Genomic DNA, 19,373 nt, shown 5'->3' on the forward strand with positions numbered 1-19,373 from the left:
CCTGGAGTTAGAATCCTATGGCCAGACTAAAATGTGCATTGGTATAGATGTAACATTCTATTATCCCCTGCATGAAAATGTTGTTCCCCTTCCAGTGTTGCATCAGTTGGCTCTTTATTGGCCATCACAGCTAGAACACTGAGGTCCAGTTTTGGAAATGTCTTTCAGATATGCGGGGAGAGAAAGTGTATCTCCATCTCCCCAAACTCTGAAAATGAAGAGGAGCTTTTCATTGTTCCCATTCACCCCCCTGCTCCCTGTAGCAGTGAACTCTCTGCATCATGATCTTTCCTTATGCTGAGCAGCAACTTGAGTACAAAGGGCCCCTTAAAAAAAGAGCGGTTGGGAGCTGGTGTAGAGTTAAAAGTGGTGTAGGAACCTGTCTGTGCAGCTCACGGGCTGAGGCTAGTTCTGTGCTGTGCACTGGCCTGCAGCAGTCTGGGCAGGTGGGGAGGCTCAGTGGGAACTGCTCTCTGTTATCTATAGAATTCAGCCCGGAGCCTCTCTCCTTTTGTGGGGGGGAGGAGGCAGGCGTGGAGGTACAGCCTTGTTTAAAGTGATCTCTGAGAAGGTGTTTGGGGGAATGTGGGGGGACCGTGGAAACTACAAGGTGAATGGTTACCAGAGGAGAGGGTGATGGGCTGGAATAAAAGAACAAGACTACGAATTCGCTCTCCAGAAAGGCTCTCTCCATCCATCCCCCAAAGGGAGCAGACCAAGCCAAACAAGCGGACAGTGATCACAATTAAAAATGCCTGTGGTTCTAGAGTGTGCTACGTGCTACTTCCTAGAAACCCCCTGGAGAAACATAAGTGACTGCATCTGCCCCATGCTCATTCTCAAATAACCAGGATGGCCTTGTAAACTGGTTACATTATGTATATTTATATTTGGGAATCTTGGGGGTCACATCAAGGCATCCATTTTCAGGCAGGGCTCTCCACTGATTTCAGTGGAGATGCCTGCTTCAAAATGAATGGGGCTTTATTAGTCCCTTATTAATAATTTGTTTGTTCATTACTATAGTATGTAGGAGGCCCAGTCACAGACAGGGACCCTATTATGCCACAATAGAATAATGATTTGAGATTTTAAATTTTTTTAAGGGATTTAGACACAGATCTATTCATTTTTATTAATTTGGATGGAAGAGTTGTGTCTAAATCCCTTAGAATGCTTTGAAAAACTCAACTTTTTTGGTGCATTACATTTGTTTCTATAACATTCCCCTTGTTTAAGAAAGTATAAACAGTTTGACCTAGGAGAAATAATACAAAAGTACCAGACTATCATCATGTAGGGGTACACACACACACAGAGGGGGGAAAGATTTGCTTGAAGAGTCCAGTTTGAATTTGTTAGTTAGTTCTGTTCCATTGTAAGCATCTTAAACTGTGGATTGAATGTCAATTTCACAGGAGAATGACTGGAAGCTACTCAAGTACTGTGAAAATTGAACCTCACACACACACACACTGGGAGAAAAAGATCTTTGTTATCCGTTGCTCTTTACTGAATGTTCCATAGTAACCCACAACGTCACATCTACTGGATGCTGTCTTTTGTGTAGGCTTTACTAGGATGTGCCTTATGAGGGTTATATTCTACCAGCCATTTAACTTTTTTAAAGACTTGTAGATTTCATTGGGAAGCTCTGCAGAGAGGTGGCAGGAAAATGGTCCACTGAATTGGGATTGTCTTCTTCTACTGGGAAACTTTTGCAGCCTTGTAAGCAAGTGGACTCACCCCTGCGGTGCCTCCTGCTGGTCAACCATGGGAATTAGCTTTTCCAGCATCCTGGAGCACCCCCTGCAGGCTGGTGATCCACCTTACCGCTGGCCCCCATGTCCCTCCCAGGACCCCGGTGCCTCTTTCTCTGGGTTGCTGCCCCCCCTGGCAGTACCCCCACACTCTGGGTCTCCCCACTAACCCCACCTCACCTCAGTGTAAGGCTACTGTCAATCACCATCTAGCCCCACTCCCTGGGGCAGACTGCAGTATACATCACTCATCACAGGCAAGGCTGGGTTGGACCTGCTGCCTCTCTCTGTAGCTGGGCTGCCCCTCTGAAGCCCCGGTACTGGTCTTAGGCCTTCAGCTAGGCCCGCAGCCTGGGGCTTTCCTAGGCCAGAGCTCCCCAGCTCCTCTAGCCTCCCCCCCAACCCTGCTCTGCTCCACTCCGCTCCACTCCGCTCCCAGTACCCTGCTCGGCTCCCTAGTAGCCAGGCCTTTCTCTCTCTCTCTACAAGCAGAGAGAGAATCCTGAGCTTCTGGCTGCCCTGGCCTTCTTATAAGGCCCGGTTAGTCTGTTTGGGGCATGGCCCCAGCTGCAGCCACTTCCCCCAATCAGCCAGGGTTTTGCTCCCTTCCCCAGCCCCAGCCCTCTGCAGGGCTTTTCCAACCCCTTCCGGGCTGGAGCGAGTGCTCACCCCGCTACAAGCCTCTTTCATCTTATCCCACTTGATCACTTTAATCCAGGGGACTGTAGTTCTCCACTGTTAGCTGAATTTAAAGGGAAGATTGCCATGACCTCCTTAGCTCACTGTCTTGTGCCGAAGCACTGAAGCTCACATGCTTCTTTAGGGGTGGACCTCAGAACACTTTTCACATCACATTAGCTGCAATACCAAGGTACAAGAGTGGCAGCCTTCCTTCTGAATTTCCCAGGCATTGAGGATGTAAATTAAACTTCCCTCTTATTATCTATAAGCCATAACTCCCAGTAAGGTGTATGGTTATACAGGCCAAATGATTTCAGCCACTTGAAGAAATGTAGGGACACCGACCATAGCTGTGCTTCAGGAACAGAACTGTTGCTTTATAATAAGATTTTTATGAAATAAATATATTCTAGTAAACATCACCATCCATACACACACATCTCTACACTGAAGATTGGTATTTTAGATCTGTTTTTCAGTTGTGTTAAGTCTGTTTGAATGTCTGACAACCAGTTCTTCAAAATGATCATGGTCTATGTTCACTTTCTCATTAATTTGCGTCTGTCTTTTGCTTTGTCCACATCTACATGCCTATTTACTGCAGTAACTCTGTGTCTGATTTTTCATCCACTGAAAATAGTTGGGAGGTTTTCCTGAATGAAGACTGCAGAGTAGAGCCTAAAGTCACACTGAATTGTTATATTGGAAGCCTGCAGCCCTGCAGCATTCACCACCCATTCAGATGCCTCCTTTCATAATACCCACTTGACACTTATTGGTAAGAATTTGTTATAGGACTGATTCCCAAGTACTTTCCCATGTACTATAGCCATTGAAGCAAATGAGGTCTGTGTGTGCAATAACAGCTTTCAGTCTTATGCTGGTATCTGGTGTGACACCATGGTTCAAGACTCCTTAGCAAATCTGATCTCTTGTATGTCTAGGCCCATCAAATGAAAATAGTAAAGAAATCATCTTCAATATGCATTTCCTACTATATTTTTTAATTATACACTTCTAATAAAAATTCCAGTAGGCACCACTGGAATATTTTGGTTTGTCTCTGTCATTTTCTACTGTTTGTTTGCTATTGCTTCTGCAGGAAGGAAAATCAACATCCCCGGGAGCCAATATACCAGTAGACCTCTTTCTATGTTCCAAAACCTAGCTACCAAACAGGATCAGTTGGAACCACTTAAAAATCTTCATTAGGATAACGCCATTGGTGAGCAATGCACTTTGCAGACATTGTTTCCTGCCCCAGAGAGCCTACATTCTAAGGCCTCAGTCCAGAACACAATTCACCATCCATTGACTTCAACAGAACTACTTCCCTTAGCAAGCTTGTGCTCATGCTTAAGTGTTTGCAGGATTGAGGTTTAAACAGGAAAAATACAGGTAAATGGGGTGTGGAATGCAGCCTGAGAACAAAGTGAATATGCTGTTCTGTCCAAGATGTGATGTTGCACTCCATATGTTTTATGGAAATATGCTTATGAGTGTGAATATGATGTAACTGGATTATGCTTTATGCAAAAGGTCTCTTGTAAGGTATCATAACAACGGTTATAAACTACTAAATATATTCCTCCTATTTGTATGCATGTATCATTCTTGTATCTGAAGCTAGAAATATGAAGTATAACTCTGAGGTTCTATTGCAATTATGCAAAATGTGGGCCATTAATGGTGGTTTAGAATCTTGATGGCTCCCAATGACTAGGACAATTGATTGTAAATGGCTTATTTACTGCAAGCCTTCCTGTGTACGCGTGAGCCAACCCAGGAAGAATGGAGACTAGGGATCTTATAGTGACATGTGACCATGCCACATGATACTGGAATCCATCTTAATTCTTTCTGTGGCAAAGAATAGACTGGCAGATTATTTTTTGCAGCATTTTGCATGGCTTTCTTTGGTCATCTTCTCACTTCTTGCTGCTGCTGCTGCAATGCCAACGCATCTTGTATCTATAAGGTGCCACTATGCTATGCTTTCTAAGAGAACAGAACACGGCTACCCCTCTGATCTCTTAATTCTTGTACTTTTCCATCGATGAGGTGGGGGTGGGGACAAGCACAGACAAAGATTCCCGCCTTGTGCCAAAGCTATAAAAGGGGGTGGAGCAGGACAAAAGAGGCTGCCAGTCACGAGAAAACCCCTGCTTACCACCTGAGATGTCTGCTGGATCTAACAAAGACTGTACCAGGGGAAAGGATCGGGCCCAGACTAGGAAGGGGTCTAGTCTGTGAAAGAAGCTTATTGGAACATCTTTGAGGGTGACATATTACCTATAATCAGTTTCTTAATATATTAGGCTTAGACTTGCAAATTTGTTTTATTTTGCTTTTGTGACTTACTTTGTTCTGTCTGTTATTACTTGAAACCACCTAAATCCTACTTTTTATACTTAATAAAATCACTTTTGTTCATTAATAAACCCAGAGTAAGTGATTAATACCTGGGGGAGCACTAACAGCTGTGCATATCTCTCTATCAGTGTTATAGAGGGCGGACAATTTATGAATTTATCCTGTATAAACTTTATACAGAAACTGGATATCTAGGTGATGGAGATAGGTAACCTATTGAGATGTTTCCACTTAAGGCCTGCAGCTTTTGGGGTGTGGTCCAGACCCTGGGTCTGGGTTGCAGCTGGCTAGTGTGTCTGGCTCAACAAGACAGGGCTCTGGAAGTCCCAAGCTGGCAGGGAAAATGGGCTCAGAGGTAATTTCAGCACATCAGGTGACAGTCCCCAGGGGATTGCAGGTTTGGTCACACATCACTTTGTTAAGTCCAAGGTATTCATTTTTATTTTGTTAACTGTAATTTCAGTTAAATTAATGGATTCTGAGGTGAGGCATGAGAGCAGGGCTGGATAGTTTTGGTGGAAGGCTTTCTGAAAGAAATGAGTTTTGAAGAGTATGATGGGGAAATCCGACACATGAAAGTGTAAGTATGGTCCAGAGAGGCCAGTTAATCTGCCCGCTAGCACCGGGAGGGTGGGCCAGGCCTAGCTAGAAATAAAGCCCAGCTGGGGAAGAGCAGGGTTTTGCTATAAAGAGCTGGGTGAGCCTAGTTAGACAGAGGAAACAGAGAGGAGAGGAGGGGGGGCAGTTTCCAGGCTCTGAGAAGCCACCTGAAGGTAGGCCAAGGAGGGGAAAGGAGAAAAGACCAGACAGGCTCCAATGGTGAGCTGGAGGCCTAAGTGAAGCCTGCCTGACCCCCTGAGTAAGGGGAGGAATGGGCTATCCCCAGGACTGGGGGTCTGTGTGGTGAACTGAGACACAGAAGGATGGTCTAAAGTAAGAGACTTGCCTGTGATGAGCTGTTGGTCAGCCAGGCTAAAGGCCTGGTTTTTGTATAAGTTACTTTAGGATTTTGGTAAAAGACTGTGGTCCCAGAAGGGGCAGGACTCTCCAAAATGGTCTTGCTAGGGGAGGGAGGAGGAGGCAGAACACTCTTGGCTGGAGCAGGCTAAAAGACTGTGGAGGATACTAATGTAAAATTTGCTGCAGTACCACAGCCAGCCAGGAGGGGATGTGTTGGGATGGCAATTCTGCCACCAGGCATATAAAATGCTTTACACTGCTCCTAATATATTTGCCTGGCTTCTAAATCTGCCTCTGCTCCCATTTCTGCTGTAGTTAATGGGAGCTGCAGGTGCTCAGCATTCTTATTAAGCTGTCCAAATATGGATTTAGGTGCCCAACTTTAGGCACCTAGGTTTGAAAACTTTGGCCTAAGTACTTACATTTTTGGGGGGAAGAGGACTAATCATTTTAAAAATCTTTATGTCTTAACACTTTAAAAGCAGGTGCTTAAAATGTTTTGATACCCTCTCCTCAACACTACATCAAACAGTGCAGTTATAGTGCATTACTTGGTAGTTTGAAAGTACTCTCCCTCTTGTATCAGAGCCATTGCTTACACAAACATAGAGAGAGAGCAACTGAATGAAATAAATGTCTATTACAGAAAAAAAACACGTTTAAAGAAAAAAAACCTCTGCATACACATTAGATATTTAATGGGCTGTTTCTTTGTATGTACAGTATACATCCATTTCTATAGCAGAAATCTCTCCTCTTTGAGCAAAAACATTAACCTTCTGCAGTTCACCTTAGTTTGCAAATGGTAAGAATCAATTCACTTAAGATGGATGTCAACTTTTAACTAGCTTGCTACATTATCTCAGCTAGAGAGGCCACTAAATAGTTGCATTGCACTTTACATTTTCAACAGCGAGACTTTATTATCATTTAGAGTCATCATCATTCCATTACCTACCATGGCTCCTCGAGCTGAAATGCACGGAGCTGGCACTGGTGAAGTGCTTTCAGAGTTCACATACTGATGAATGGGACAACTTGGACAGTATCTCAATTGCTAGCAACAGCAAATGGAGCAGCCCATTTCTTAGAGATACAGTATAAAACTGTTGTAGAAAATCTACTGAAGAGGACTCTGCATTGTTTCATCTTCCTCCATAAGATCCAGTAAAAATCACTGATTTTTTTTTTCTGGACTTCTGCAGTGCAGAAGTGACACTGACACTAAGTGTTTTTGTTTTTTGGTTTTTTATTGCACACATCTGCCAGGTCACTGATCTGCAAACCCTTACTCCTGTGAGTAGTCCTTACTCCCACAAGTATCCCACTGAAGTCAATGGGACTATTCATGGCAGCAGGATATTGCCTACTGCTAGCATGAATAAAAGTTTGTAGAAACAGGCCCTATGTTGAGTGAAAAGGTAGTGTAGAAAAAATGTGTGTTCCAAAGTTCACACACCAATATGATTCTTATCTGATAGATTTTATTTGCTATAATACTTGGCTGTCTTTTGTAGAAAGTCAAGAAGGACCAAACCAGTTTAGATTCTGATGGCATTTTCTATTGTTGAACTCCTTTCAGGAGTTAGAATCTGGCTATTTATTTTGCACTTAAATACTGTCCTTTACTTTTGCATTCACAATATATATCACCTCTCAGCTGTGATATTGAGTTATTAGACGTACTCGGCTGTTACAGTGATGGGTATGGTATAAAATCCTAAGTAGATAAAGATTTTTTTAAATAAAAAAAAACCATAAATTATTTTTGTGTTTTAAGTTTTCAAAGTAAAATAAGGATGTTTGAATGCACAAAGGGCCTGAATCAAAGCCCACTGCAGTCAAAGGAAAGACTCCTGCCACTCTGGCCCAATCACTAATGATTCTGTTTATTCTGAATCAATGACACATACAGATTTGCAGAGTCATGGCTCAGAAAAGATGTGATTCACCTTGGGGCATCCACAGAGCAGAAGGTACAAGCAGCAACTTCTTGGAAATATTGCATTGTAATGAAATATATATTTATATTTAATAGGGTGGTAAGAATTAGTTGTTCCAGAAATAAACCTTACTTTGTACAGACTTTACTATGCAGTGGATTTGTGTTTTACAGTATAATTCACTGTTAAACCCCACTTAGAGTCTAATCCAAAGCCTATTAAAGTCAATGGAAAGACTCCTATTGATGTCAATGGAGTTTGGAACAAGCCCTTATTGAATGACATCGTTGTGAAACTTCAGCTATATATTTTTAATTAACTGTTTTTAGTTTGCAGGACAAGATTACCAACAGCATGTCAAAACTTGGGGAGAAATCCCCTGATACCCAGCTTTTGCCCATGATCACAATGTTATATCATAATTTCACAAGAACTTATGCTGAGATGCCTCAAGAAAGTCTACAGAGCTTCCCACTGTAATGAAGTCCAATAGTGTGCCATGATTTTTATATGGAATGTTTACCAAAAAAAAGTATATCAAAGTCAATAGACTTCCAGCTCCTATCAAGTAAAAGGATATTGATTGGCAAAGATTTCTTTATCCAAGTGGAATGTGTTTAAATTTCAGTGGAAGGGATAACATGTATGGAGAAGTTACAGAGTGTGAACTGCACACATCTTCAGGAGCAGGGTCATTATTTAACAAGCACACAATTGTGGCTGTTATGGAAGAACACAGTGGATAGGGGTAGTCCTGACCCACCCATTGGCATCAATGAATTTACTCCCAGGAGTAGGGATTATTCGTGGAGTAACAATTGTGGCATTGGATCTACTGTCTCACCTGGCATTCAGATGTAATTTTTTTCAAGCACCACCCAAACTGCACAGAAACTAAGGCTGGAACTGCAGCCAGGTTGGCCCCAGTTTTACAAAGCTCTTAGAGGACACCTAAATCTAGAGTCAACTCAGAAAGTATAATATCTTATCAGCTGGGGGGACATATTGACAATGTGTGAACCTGGGCGTCGGTATCTAACAGGTGTCACTCTGTACCTCATAGGATTGGGTCCATAACAGCTCTGAGCATCTCCTTGTTTCCTCCTCTTTTTAATGAACTTCTCCTACCAAACACCTGGCATTGAGATGACTCTCCCTCTAGGGAAGGAGCCATGCAATCTCTCTGCTTGTCTTATCCATAAGGCAGAACTCCTGTCCCAGAGGTAAACATCCAAACTAGCTCTTTGGGCATCGCACTAGACCAGTGGTTCTCAAACTGTGGGTCAGGACTCCAAAGTGGGTTGAGACCCCATTTTAATGGGGTTGCCCAGGCTGGCTTAGACTTGCTGGGGCCTGGGGCAGAAGCCAAAGCCTCAACCCCACCGCCTGGGGCCAAAGCGGCAGCAGGGCTCAGGTTACAGGCCCCTTGCCTAGGGCTGAATCCCTTGGGCTTTGGCTTTTACCCTCCGCCCAGGGTGGCAGGGCTTGGGTGGGCTCAGACTTCGGTCCCCCTTCCTGGGGTCATGTAGTAATTTTTGTTGTCAGAAGGGGGTCGGGGGCCAGTGAAGTTTGAGAACCCCTGTACTAGACAGTCAGGCTTTAGCCTTTCAAGTTTCATGTATGTAGTTTACATTTTTCTTCAGCCACAAGCAGGTTTCAGGGGGTCCTCCAAGCATGGTCAGTGTTAGACTCACTGGGGCCCAGAGCAGAAAGCCAAAGCCTCACTGAATGGGGCTGAAGCCCGGGCCCTGAGCTCCATCACCTAGGGCTGAGGCCAAAGCCTGAGCAATGTAGCTTTGCAGGGGGCCCTGTGGCAAGGGGACCCAGGCAATTGCCCTGCTTGCTATCCCCTGTAACGATGCTGGTTCTGGCAGGACCCAACTGCGCGTGCCAATTTAGGACAAATTGCTTAAAGCAGGGCAGTTACAGCCCAAGGCTGGGGTTTTCCCACTTCTAAGGCAAACCAAACCAGTCAGACAGAGAGGACTTTGGTTTTAGCCCACTGGCTAACCACAAGTCACACAAGCAATTCCCTTAGACAGTCCAGTTTCCCAGTATCACCACCAGTGCCACTCATTAAGGGGACAAATGGTTATGAAAACCAATACCACAGTAAAAGAAAAAAGGTTCTCCCGATCCCAAAGGACCAAGCCCCAGACCCAGGTTAATATACAAATCAGATCTTACCCACAAATTACACTGATGCCAGTTCTTTAGAATCTAAAATCTAAAAGTTGATTCATAAAAGGAAAAAGATATAAATGAGAGCTAGAAGTGGTTAAATGGAATCAATTACATATAGTAATGGCAAAGTTTTGGTTCAGGCTTGTATATGTGATAGAATAAACTGCAGGTTCAAATCAAGTCTCTGGAGTACATCCTCAGCTGGGATGGGTCATCACTCCTTTGTGTAGAGCTTCCATTTGTAGCAAAGTCCCTCCAGAGGTAAGAAGCAGGATTGAAGACAAGATGGAGATGAGGCATCAGCCTTTTATAGTCTCTTCCAGGTGTAAGAACAACTTTTTGTTCTTACTGTGGAAAATTACAGCAAAATGGAGTTTGGAGTCACATGGGCAAGTCCCTGCATACTTTGCTGAGTCACAAGGTGTATCTGCCTTCTTTCAATGGGTTAATTGTACAGCTGATGGTCCTTAATGGGCCATCAAGCAGGCTAGGAAGCAGGCTAGGCAGAGCTGACACCAACTTGTCTGGGGTGTCACCCAGAAGCATAGCATAAGTTTGAAATACAGACAATATAAAGCCAATATTCATAACTTCAACTACAAAAATGATACACACATATAGACAGCATAATCTTAACCAGCAAACCATAACCTCTTCATAGACCCCTTCCACAACAACCTTTATACAATATTTGCTGCAAATGTATAACAATGTTCGCAACAGTGATCTATACAGTTACAGATTATGTTAATAACGTCACACTCCCCCAACGCCAGCCCTGTCTTTTATATGCAGAAAACCAATTATTGTGGCACAGGTGGGCCATGGAGTTTTTATAGTATTTTGGGGGGGAGGCCTCAGAAAGAAAAAGGCTGAGAACCCCAGGTCTATAGGCCTACTGTGTCTGGGATGGCATGATGACAACAAGGCCATCTCTATCCTGTATGGTCATCAGGAAAAAGCTTAGTTAAGGTAGAGTTAATAATAATTCGGACCACAAAACAGCACACTGTGATCAGCATGGCCTTCCTGAATGTGAACTTTAAAAGACCAAACTGAAAAACCCAGAAATCTGGTGGCACTACCAACACAAGATAAGCACACAACCTTAACTGCACCATCAGGGATGCCAGGAGAAACTGTGAACATCACAGTATCTACCGAAAACTATTCTGTGAGGGCTATATGTGGAGCACTAATAGCTGAGACATCAGACTTTATTGGGTCTGTGGTAAAAGTAAAGTGTAAAGGAATCTACCTAACTAGTCCTTGAGGTTTGAGATCCAGGAGCAGAATTTTAAGAGCTGAAAATGGCAGGATAGCAGCAATCACCAGTGTTCCCAATGACCAGCATAGACATCCATCCATGGGAAGCCAAGCTGCATACCCAGCAGAGGTAAGATAAGAACTAGGAAGCAATACAAAGACACAGGGATGTTATATTTCCCTGCTCTGGCTTTATAAAATATATTTTAAACATGAGACAACCCTTAAAAATCCTTATGGCATGTTGTCCAACAAGACTAGACTACGCAAATTAACTAGAATTACATATGACCACCTCTCCCACTCTATGTCCCCATGGACTCCAAACTGTGAGAGGGTGAGTCCTCTCCCCTCCAGAGGCACTAGGACTCATGCAGTGCCCCAGGCCCCAAACCATGCGGGCTGGGGGAAGAAGACAATTCCAGGGAGGACCTAGTCCCAGGGCCCAAAGAAATTAAAGCTAGCAGGAGTAGCCCCAGAAGCGGCCCCAGTAGGGAGCGATGGACGGTGATGGTGTCGTTGGCAAGTTTTCTGCTGTTCTGACGTTGTACATTCTCCCCCCTGTGCTGATTGGCTGTTTTCTCCAAACCCCTCCTTCACAGTCTCTTGACTTCAGCCTCACTCCATAGCTGCCCTTCTTGTTAGGGTGACCAGATGTCCCGATTTTATAGGAACAGTCCCAATTTTTTAGTCTTTTTCTTATTAGGCTCCTATTGCCCCCCCCCCAACCCCCTGTCCCGATTTTTCACACTTGCTGTCTGGTCACCATACTTCTTGTTCCCCTGCTTGCTCACCTCCCACTCCTCCCCTGCCCTGTCCACTCATTCCACCCCCTTCAGTGTGCCCTTGGCCTTCCTTTGAATTTCTGTTGAGCTAGTCCCCTGGGAGCAAACTCCTTCTCCCCAAAAATCACTGCACTAACAAGTGATCTTCCACCCCACACTGATCACTCTGCTTGTGTGTTATACCCCATCCTCAGCTCCCATGTCTATCTTGGTTAGTTAGATTGCAAGCTCTCCAGAGCAGGGATTGGCTATCCCACTGTTTTGTACAATGCCTAGCACAATGGGGCCCGTTCTTAGTCGCTCCCTATGCACGACTGTAATCCAAATAATAACAATATCCTGAACGACTCGGCTAACCCATTGTCACACTCTCACCCAGCAGTGAGCACATCTGGGTTTGTGCTTTACACATTAAGTTCAGGAAGAACCCCCACATCTCCCCAATTCTTTTATCTCCTGTAATAATGGATCTTCAACAATCAGAATCTTACAAAAAACATCTCAGTGGTTAGCAAAGGGGCACTTTTGTTACCTCAACAGGGAGCCAAGGTAACTCTATAGGTATTGTGGTGTAGGTATCAAGAAATAAGACAAGCCCTTTTTACTCAGAAGAGCAGACCCACCCTCTGCCATATCTGTCACTGGTGGACTGGTACAAAGATAGATCTCCCTCCCTCCCTCTTCCCTATGTGTGGTGTGAGAAATAAAGACTGACTATAGGTAAAGTTAAAACAAACAGGTAAGTGTATTAAGGGAATAAGTACAATAAAGGAAAGGGGATTAAGCATGAAATAAACAGTGGCTATAGAAAACTAACACAAAACAGTGAAACAGCAGCTTAAAACAGGAGCACGAAGCTCAGGCCCAAAACACAAAATCACATTGGCAATCGACCGTATAAAACCCCAACTAAGAGAACCCTAATTGATGCTGCGAAGACCTGAACCGCGCACGCCCAGTCACTAGGATGGACTGCGCCACTTGGTCGCGGTCACAGTTCTTTTATGCAGTTTGTGGCGGGAAAACATGGTACAGTCCCAGCAAAGGTGGGAAATAATCTGAGGTAAAATTGTTCTTGAGATCGCCCAGTGGCAGGAAAAACCAAGTTTGATCAAGTTATAACTAGACCAGGATGACAAGGCACTAAGGGGTGACAAGATGGAGTTTACAAAATGGTGATTCAGACTCCATTTCAAATTGCTATTATACCCTTACAAATTACATATTGGGTTTAACATACACATATTTTAATAAGCTATAAAGGTATAACAAATCACTCCCAACACTTTGTCAAGGGCTTTAATTAAATACATTATTTATCATTTTTGTGAATCATCAAATATTAAAACAAACAAAAATCCCAAACAAACCACATACAGATGGCTTTGTATGTATTGACGTTATAATGACACCGGAACCCCTGAATATTGCATATACAAGCACAGATGGATTAAGGCCACCAAATACATGAGGCACCCAGTGCTGGGAGGGGGAGAGGCATATAGTTCACAATTGTGCACTTTCTGTGGACAATACACATTGGTTTTACATTGCTTGGGGATGCTGGGGGAGGATTTAGCAGCTGGGATGGGGTTTAGCAGCATGGAAAGAAATGTGGATGTTTTTCACAGGGGAGGAGGGAACTTTCATCCTTACGGCTCCTTATAAAGGCTCTTTAAGCCTTGCTGCCTTTGTGTTATAGCTCAGAGGGGCACCTACTCAATGAGTTGTCGGCAAGGTAATATGTAGTGGAATATGGTATTTTAGATTACAGTAGGGCCATCCTTAAATTTTGAAATTCTTGTAACAGTCAATATTGGCCTTTTAAGGGAGGCTGCCAAGGCATTCTGGGATTTGTAGTTGACAGTTGATGGGAGCTGTGGGCTTCATAGCAACGCATGCTGGGAAGGAAGACGATATAAAGGAAAACCCATCTGCTTGGTGTGGGGAAAGACACAGGAATAAGAGATAAGGCCTGCTGGGCGATAGAGGCAGAGTATAACCACTGAGCTTTATACTGCAGTGTTTGATTTTTCTTTTCTAGCCCAAAGGAATGGAAAGAAGCAGTGAGGAGGAGACAGGATTCTATCTGGAATATTCTGTGCAGAGGGCAGGGCAGCTCATCTAGAAGGGCCCAGAGACATCCAGACAAAGGGTGTGGCAGTTCCAGGGTATGCTCTGAAGCTGTGGGCTACCTACCTGGCTGGTCACACCCAGTCACCCTCAGAAAGCTGAGCCAATCAGAATGTGATGCGGGAGGGTTATAAATATAGGCTTTAACCTATTGAGAATGCAGCTGATTAAGACAGGCCCTAGCTGTGAGGGCTGGGTCCCAATAACTGTTCCACTTTGGATTCTGGCTACAGATTTCTGCATCACTAGCAACGGAAGGGACTAATCAGCTATCAGCCCAAGGGCTGAAATGCTGCTAGCTGTGGAGATTCCCCAGACTGTCTGTTTGAGGACAAGGCTCAAAAATTTTTTGAAAGGAATAAGACGCTGCCACTCTGCTCAAGCTCTGTAAAGTCCAGGGTGGCCACATTATAAAGACCGAGAAATCATCTCTGAGAGATGATCAGAGGAGGGAATGTGCACATGGGTGTGTATGTATGTATGCTTAAGTATGGAATTATAGATGTTAAATTTAAATAGGTAGCAGAAACAAAGGGGGAAGTCTGTATGAGGAACACCAGTAGATTTTCATAATATTCCTAATAGCATTTACAATGTTTTTATACTCTTTACAATGTTTTCTATGTGCACTGAATGTTTGTTTACTAAGAAACTTGGATGCTCTCTCTCTTTGAAGTTGACTGGGAAATATTAGCACCTACATATCATGGTTTTATACAGTTAGGGTGACCAGATGTCCTGATTTTATAGGGACAGTCCCAATTTTTGGGTCTTTTTCTTATATAGGCTCCTATTACCCCCCACCCCCTGTCCCGATTTTTCACATTTGCTGTCTGGTCACCCTATATACAGTATTACAATGTTACCCCAGCAGGCGTGGAGGTTTAGGGGTATTTGGTTTAGTCAGAGAGAAGGAAATTGGGGTGATGGCCAGATCTAATGACAAAAGGAAGTAAAGCCACCCTCATATACCTTGTATGTGGGGGGTCATGCAAACTCCCCTCACACCTCCATGTCAATCCTCCACACCTGGCTGCCTTGCTACAACCCCATCCTGTTTTGATGGCCCTCAGTCCAACACCTGTTTGTAAGGCACTGTAGCCACTAGTGGTAGACTAGTGTGAGGATATTTCTACAGCTTCTTCAGTGGAGGTTAAGAAACCCAGGCCTATCCCATGTTTTAAATCATTTTATAACCCACCAGTTAATGTGTGTGACAGGTCCCCTCTGTGCCTGATCCACAAAGGACAGGAATCTGTTACCGCCCCAATCTACAAAGCCCAGTTCTTCAGATCAAGCAGTAGCTCCTCGTGCTTTTAGCTCTGGGGGTCCCTGGTGTCACCCAAGATGGCAGCTGTCTCAGTTTACCAAAGGTGTGGTAGACCATTGTAATACAGCCACTTAATGATAACAATGAGACATCCATCATTCTATTCCTCCCACACTCTCCTTTAGTCATTCTGCCTATTTTCCTCTCTGGATTTCAGGCCTGTGGTAGTTTGGATCCATGAATTTCACTTTCCCTCCTTTTCCACCATTCCTCTCATTTTCTATTGACAGCCATTTTACAGGGATTAAAGGTAGGCTCAAACCTCCAGTGTCCAGGGGGCTGGTGTGAGCCCCCGACACAAAACCACAATGGTGCGTATATCTCATTTGCATTACCCAGTCTGTGGAATCTGTAAATCATTGGAAGTGAGAAGATGAAATGGTGCTGGAGCAGAAGAAAACAGCCAGGGGAGACTACCCTTGTGTCCTTTGGAAAGGGGGAAGAGCCCCTACCTCCGGTGGATTAAGGTTAAACAGATTTACACTGCCAGGACCCCAGGGCTCTAATTGCGGCCTTTAATTCCTGCAATCCAGGATGATTTAGAGCAGATGCTTCCAGATTACTGCGAGGACCCAAAGGTGGCTTGTGAGATGAAAATAATTAGCATCCAAATATCAGCAAGGTCAGAGGAGATCTGCAATGGTACTCGGTGAGGGGGAGAGGGGAGCCCTTCTCTATCCCCCAAAAGGAAAGTCTTCTCTCAGCTCCCCTGCATCCCGCAGTGGAAGATGGGGGAAGAGGTACCCAGGGCTTGGTGTACAGCAGATGCCATCATGATTTTGTTGTACAGGATTTTCCTAAAGACTTGTGATTGGAAAGACAAAAACATATGAAGTTGCCAAAGAGAATTTATTTTCACTCCCACTTCCAAACATGTGTGAACATTTTCTGAGTGGTGGCAGCAATGGTAGCACCTGAATGCTGACAGGAAATGAAGCTTGGCCGTAAACATTGAAAGCGCTTTTGAGAAGAACTGCTGCTTCTGTGATTCACTTTCAGTCTCTGGCCAGATAGCCAAATCCTTCTGCATAACAACTGAGGGCCAAAACCTGCCCCAACTATGCTCATGCAGCCATGGGCTGATTAAGCCCAACAACAGGGTGGAAGGTAGAGATACACCCACAGTGATGGGTGGCAAACAGAGGGATCACTTCTGATGGCTGTGTTGGGTGAACTTTTTTCCTTATTAATTATAATGGGAGACAAAACAGTGAGGATTGAATTGGTAGGGACCTGAATGAGTAGGTTGCTGAGCTCCCTGTCCAAAGTCATAAGCATCCTCAACTCCCAGTGGGTCCAGGGCTAGGGAAGGGTACTCAGTAGTTTGTAGGAGGAGCTCTGAGCTTTGCTGGCTTAGGGCAGGTCTACACTCTAAACTTGCTGCACCACTGTAGTGCTTCTGGTGAAGACACTCTAAGCTGCTGGTCTTAATAACTCCACCTTCACGAGAGGCAGTAGCTCTGTCAACAGGAGAAGCTCTCCTGACATCATAGCATGGTCTACATCAGTGCTTAGGTTGGTATAACTATGTTCCGGAGGGGTAGATTATTTACACCCCTGTGCGACATAGTAATATTGGAGTAATTCTGTAGTGTGGACCAGGGCTTAGGTCCTGAGTCCCTAGACCTCTGGAAAAGAATGTCACTGCTTGAACAACTGTGTATGGGAGCTGCACCAGCTTCCTATGCTGACCCCTTCTCAGGTGCAGTTGGTTTGTCCCACAAATCTAGAATCTTAAAAAATATTAAACATAGTTCCATCTGTGCAGTTTGATATTAGCTAGTGAGTCCGTCTCCATATCTGTTAACATTCCCATTTCCCAACAGAATGCCACTTTGTCAAGCCAGATAAATTTGTCAACTTTCAGGCTATATTTCGTACATTCCCTTAGCTTACTAAATTTCTGATCTTTAAAAACATACTGCTGATTTCTTTGTCTAAACTCAGCTCTAAACATTAGGAGTCCAAACTCTTTAACTTGTTAAACAAGTTTAAAAAGTATGGGCTGGATGAATGGACTATAAGGTGGATAGAAAGCTGGCTAGATTGTCGGGCTCAATGGGTAGTGATCAACAGCTCAATGTCTAGTTGACAGCCAGTACCAGGCAGAGTATCCCAGGGGTTGGTCCTGCGGCCAGTTTTGTTCAACATTTTTATTAATGATCTGGATTGCCCTCTCAGCAAATTCACAGATTACACTCAGCTGGGGGGAGAGGTAGATATGCTGGAGGGTAGGGATAGGGGCCAGAGTGACTTAGACAAATTGGAGGATTGAGCCAAAAGAAATCTGATGAGGTTCAACAAGGACAAATGCAGAGTCCTGCACCTAGGACGGAAGAATCCCATGCACCGCTACAGGCTGGGTACCAACTGGCTAAGCAGCAGTTCTGCAGAAAAGGACCTTGGGATTACAGTGGATGAGACGCTGGATATGAGTCAGCAGTGTGCCCTTGTTGCCAAGAAGGCCAACGGCATATTGGGCTGTATTAATAGGAGCATTGCCAGCAGATCAAGGGAAGTGATTATTCCTCTCTACTCGGCACTGGAGAGGCCACACCTGAAGTATTGCATCCAGTTTTGGTCCCCCCCCTTCCCCCTCTGAAGGGTTGTGAACAAATTGGAGAGAGTCCAGCAGAGGGCAGCAAAAATGATCAGGGGGCTGGGGCATATGCCTTATGAAGAGAGGCTGAGGGAACTGGGGTTACTTAGGCCTGGTCTACACTAGGCGTTTAAACCGGTTTTAGGAGCGTAAAACCGATTTAACGCCACAACCGTCCACACTAGGAGGCACCATATATCGATTTTAATGGCTCTTTAAACCGGTTTCTGTACTCCTCCCTAACAAGAGGAGTAACGCTAGTATCGGTATTAACATATCGGATTAGGGTTAGTGTGGATGCTGATTGACGGTATTGGCCTCCGGGAGCTATCCCACAGTGCAGCAGTGACCGCTCTGGACCGCAATCTGAACTCGGATGCAGTGGTCAGGTAGACAGGAAAAGCCCCGCGAACTTTTGAATATTTCCTGTTTGCCCAGCGTGGAGCTCCGATCAGCACGGGTGGCGATGCAGTCCGAAATCAAAATAAAGAAAGAGCTCCAGCACGGACCATGCGGATGTGATCGCTGTAAGGGCAGGCAAATCCGTTCTATCAGCGCTCCGTTACAGAAGATGAAATTCAGAATCCTTTTTTAAAAATCTCCAGACAGACGCCATAGCAGGGACTCAGCGCACTGCAGCGTGACAAGCGTAACGGAAAGCCAAAGAATCAAATGGACGCTCATGGACTGGAGGACTGAAGCTATCCCACAGTTCCTGCAGCCTCCGAAAAGTATTTGCATTCTTGGCTGAGCTCCAAATGCTTCTAGGGTCAAACACAGTGTCCGCGGTGGGTCAGGGCATAGCTTGGCAATCTACTCACCCCCCCCCACCCACCCCCAGAAGCGAAAGGGAAAACAATCCTCTGACTCTTTTACATGTCACTCTATCTTTACTGAATGCTGCAGATAGACACGATGCTGCAGCTGTAAACACCAACATCCTCACTCCCCCCCCTGCCATGGGTGGCTGATGGTACAAAAGGACTGGTAACCGTCCTCGTCATCAGCCTATTGGCACATGGGGCAGTAATCATGCTGATTAGCATCCGTGGGCGCCTGGCCCTAATTTTTTCTGGTGGATGGTGGATGGTGCAGTATGGCTGGTAACCATTGTCATCATAGCAACAGGGGGCTGAGCTCCATCAGCCCCCACCCTTCATGTGTAAAGAACAGATTCAGTTGCCCCTGGACTAGCAGAGGAATGCTGGGCTTCTCTCCTACACACTGCTTAATGTCCTGTCTGGACTATCATAGCAGCTGGAGGCTGCCTTCCACTCATTTCTCACTAACAAGTCACCATGTCTTTTTATTCCTGCATTCTTTATTACTTCATCACACAAGTGGGGGGACAATGCTACG

The 19,373-nt window shown here is 44.7% G+C and overlaps 1 long non-coding RNA gene across 1 annotated transcript; it reads left to right on the forward strand.

Moving 5' to 3' along the window:
- Window positions 1-5,537: 5,537 nt before the first annotated feature.
- LOC120405291 lies at window positions 5,538-8,849 on the forward strand. The gene is made up of 3 exons (XR_005598477.1): window positions 5,538-5,587; window positions 7,690-7,750; window positions 8,047-8,849. It is a non-coding gene; the product is annotated as an uncharacterized LOC120405291 (long non-coding RNA).
- The last annotated feature ends 10,524 nt before the right edge of the window (window positions 8,850-19,373 follow it).

The sequence above is a fragment of the Mauremys reevesii genome, linkage group 4 (assembly GCF_016161935.1).
Source record: "Mauremys reevesii isolate NIE-2019 linkage group 4, ASM1616193v1, whole genome shotgun sequence".
Lineage (NCBI taxonomy): Eukaryota > Metazoa > Chordata > Testudines > Geoemydidae > Mauremys > Mauremys reevesii.